Source organism: Chrysochloris asiatica, unplaced genomic scaffold (genome assembly GCF_000296735.1).
Source record: "Chrysochloris asiatica unplaced genomic scaffold, ChrAsi1.0 scaffold00043, whole genome shotgun sequence".
NCBI lineage: Eukaryota > Metazoa > Chordata > Mammalia > Afrosoricida > Chrysochloridae > Chrysochloris > Chrysochloris asiatica.
The window spans coordinates 6,254,193-6,258,447 of NW_006408561.1; the positions used below are offsets into that span (position 1 = coordinate 6,254,193).

At 36.0% G+C, this 4,255-nt stretch overlaps 1 pseudogene; it reads left to right on the top strand.

Moving 5' to 3' along the window:
* Nucleotides 1-571: 571 nt before the first annotated feature.
* LOC102828264 lies at nt 572-955 on the top strand (annotated as a pseudogene).
* Nucleotides 956-4,255: the final 3,300 nt, after the last annotated feature.

Sequence of the window (4,255 nt, forward strand, 5' to 3'; positions counted from 1 at the left end):
TATTAAATTTGCCCACAAAATCTTTGCAAGTCTTTCCATTAAAAAGTGAGTTTGCTTCTCTACCCTTGTGATGGTTATTGACAAATAAAATATTATTAAGTGACATTGTATGATTTCTGAATCCTAGATTTCAAGAGGTTATAGTTTCCACTTCTACCATCCCAGGATTTTCCTGAGACTACCATGACTATTGAAGATGAAAGTCTGTGAGCGGTGTAAAGCCCCTTTCTTAACCAGTTACCAGCACCAAATTTTAGACATGTGAATAAGGCCAACCATTCAGTTGAATGTAGCTCTTTGAGTGACCTCACGTGAAACTAGTAGAGGAACAACGTGAAATAGTGAATGATTTTTTTGAGTCACTAAATGTTGAGGTAGCTGGTTATTCAGTAATAGGTTCAGGCTCCCCACTTGCTCCTTGGAAACTCTACACAGGGTTACTGTGAGTCAGAAGCAACTTGATGGCACTTAACAACAACAAATAATATGTATTAAATAACATTAATAAAAATAACCAGGTAAGAGTTGTGGGTGAGCGAGCAGGAGACTGTTCTGTTGCAGGAGCGGAACAATGCCTAAATCAAAGGAACTTGTTTCCTCAAGCTCATCTGGCAGTGATTTTGATAGTGAAGTCAACAACAAGTTGAAGAGGAAAAATCAAGTTGCTCCAGAAAAACCTGTGAAGAAGCAAAAACCTGGTGAAACTTCAAGAGCCTTATCGTCCTCTAAGCAGAGCAGCAGCAGCCGAGATGATAATATGTTTCAGACTGGGAAAATGAGGTATGTAAGTGTTCGAGACTTTAAAGGGAGAGTCCTAATTGATATTAGAGAATATTGGATGGGTCCGGAAGGTGAAATGAAACCAGGAAGAAAAGGTATTTCTGTAAATCCCGAGCAGTGGAGTCAGCTGAAGGAACAGATTTTGGACATTGATGACGCAGTAAGGAAACTGTAACATCAAAGCCGTATCCAACAGTACTGCTCTAGTCGTTTTAATTTGTCTGTTTACATTGGCTTTTGTTTTCTAACCGTTGTTTTCCAAGTTATTATATATTTGGATTGCAGAACAATTTGTAAGATGAATACTTTTTTTTTTTTTTTAATGTGCGTTATTTAAAATGTTCTGAGTGAAGCTAATTTGTCAGCTTTATTAAGGAGAATTGCTTGTGTCCACTAACCTAGTGTAAAATACAGCAGTACAATCTTAAACAAACAAACAAACAAAAAACAGGTAAGCCATCAAAAGCGTTAAAGTGTAAGAAGAAAAAAGAGACTCTTCCAAATATTCAGGCAAAAAGATATACTTGCTCAAAACAAAACTTGCCGTTGAGTTGATTCTGACTCGTATTGACCCTACAGAAGAGGGTAAAACTGCCCCATGGGTTTTCCAAGGTTGTAAATCTTTACAGAAGCAGACGGAAATATTTTTCAACCAGAGTGGCTGGTGGGTTTGAACTGCCAATCTTTCTGTTAGCAGTGACCAACTAATGACACTATGTCACTAAGTCTCCACAAGGCCAAAATAAGCCTAATTAAACAGGTTTAAAGCACACAGTACCTTGAGTTACATAGTATTATTAAGTTATTGCAATAATCCAAGCCAGTAGTGATTAAGAGATTTAGAGCTGAGAATTAAAGCAACAATTCAGTAGTAGAGTTTCAGGATTTAGTAGGTAATTTTTTTGGCACAAAATGTACAGTATAAAACGCAAACACATTCATATAATGTGTGGTAGCATAGTGGTTATGAATCGGGCTGCAAACCACAAGGTCAGCAGTTCGAAACTACCAGCTGTTCCGCGGACGCGGACGAAAGATGAGATTTTCTGTTCCCATAAATATTTAGAGCCTCGTAAACCCTGTACAGAGTCGCTATGAGTCGGAACCGACTCCACGGCACATAACAACAATAACAACAATAAATAAGAATAAAATATGCATGTTTTGGGTGGGTGTGGTTTGCAAAATATCTTATAATTTTCCTAAAATGTGGAGAATGACAGTCCACATTAAGTGATTAAACATCTGTGCCGATTCCAAAGAGAGGTGACCGAAATTTTTTTTAAAAGCAGAAATTATCATACAATATCATTAATATCGCATGCAAGAAAATTTTGCAAAGATAATTCAAAAAATGATTGCAGTAGTACATTGACAGTTGTCAGGTTCCAGCCAGATTCAGACAGGGACATGCAATGAGGGATATCATTGCTGACTTCAGAGAAATCTTGGCTGAAAGCAGAGAACACCAGAAAGAGGTTTACCTGTGACTTATTGGCTATAGAAAGGCTTTTGATTATATGGGTCATAACAAATTATGGACAACATTGGGGAGAATGAAAATTCCAGAACACTTGATTGTGATCATGAGGAACCTGTACATAGATCAAGAGTCAATAGTATACACAGAACAAGGGCACATTGAATGGTTTAAAATTAGGAAAGATGTGATCCGAGTTGTATTTTTTCAATATGTATGCTAAGCAAATAACTCCAGAAGCTGGATTATATTAAGAAGAATATGGCATCAAGAATGGAGGAAAACTCACTAACAACCTGCAATATGCAGATGGCACAACCTTGTTTGTTGAAAACAAAAAGGATTTAAAATATTTACTGATGACAATCAATGACCACAGCATTCGGTATGGGTTATGATACTTATAGAACATTTCTGGTTGATTGGCCAGTAGGCAGAGAATAGAGGTCATTCTTACATAGTCTGAAAATCAAAATAACAGTTTGACGTTGGGGATATTGACGGACGTACAGAATTAGATAAAAAAGCATAGCCATTTTATTCACAGACTTCTTCAGTTAGAGAACTTAACCTTCTTTATGGTAATTACTTGTTTAATAATTTGTCTCTTCTCATTGGACTGGAAGTTTCGTGAAGAAACAGATCTTTTACATTTACAGTTGTATTACTGGGGCCTAGAAAATAAGATTAACAATATGTTTTGAATGGAAGAATGAAGACAAGTGGTTGAAGTGTAAGCCATGGATTCCTTCCTTTCATTGAAACAATATATTACTTGGGAAGAAGGCAGAGTGAGAGTGTGACAGTATATATCAGTTGTCATGGAGTTGATTCAAACTGGTGATGATTTTATCTACATTGGTGTAGAATAATATTCCAGAAATTTTAAATGGCTGATTTTTCAGAAATAACACCAACAGGCATCACTTCCTAGGTACCCCATAGGTAGGTTTGAATTCCAACTTTTTGGTTAGCAGCCTAGCATGTTAACTATTTGTACTACCCAGGGACTATAGGACAAGTAGCTACTGAAAGTAAAGGGGAAACCAGCCAGAGAGATAGTAGGAAATCTAAAGAGAAAATGATACTGTGGAAGCCACAGGAAGAAAATACTTCAACAATAACAACAGGGTTAGCAGTGTGAAATCCTACAGAGAGGTCAAGAAAGATGAGAATTTTAAAGAAGAGTTTGATTTGGTAAAAAAGCAGCCACGGGTGTATTCTTTGAGTTTAAAATCAGCCAGAAACAGATTTGGAAACTGAACTACAGCAATACATTACTGGTTTTTATAAAAAAACAGATTTTTTCTGGGTAAAACACATAAATATAAAATATTTTAGGAAAGCGAGAAAAGGATACAAATTATCTCAAAAAATAAAAAAATAAAAAATGAACCCGGTGTCTCTTAAATATGGGAAAAAATGAATAAATTTCAGTTTAACATTCATATGTAATAGTTTTCTACTCTTTCTGAATATTTTATATTGATTCTTTCCATTGACTGTCATGAAAACTTTTGGGGTGAGAAAGAAGGCTCAGAGCTTTATAAATATGAAGCAGAGCAAAGGCTAGAGATTAGAACTTCAAACATCTGTCTGTCTCTATTAGCCATAATGTCTTCTGCCAACATCCCCATTAATAAAACAAAAGTCACAGTACTGTTTTTACTGTAGTGTGCACATTAGAAAAATGACACTATTGACTTGTAGCATGAAAAAGAAAACAAATTAGAATACATATAGTGTTAATAGTTATCGGAAGGAAAAACTTATTTTTTCCCCTACAATGGAATGAAAAGGATTCTTTCTCTCTTTCTTCCTTCCTCTCCACTACCCTCCTCACTCTCTGCCACTGCAGACTCATTTTGACCATAATATTAGATTTTCAATATATATATCAAAAAGTCAAGCACATGGGGTTGTTGTTGTTAGGTACCATCAAGTTGGTACCGACTCAGCGACCATTTGCACTATAGAATGAAACACTTCCCAGTC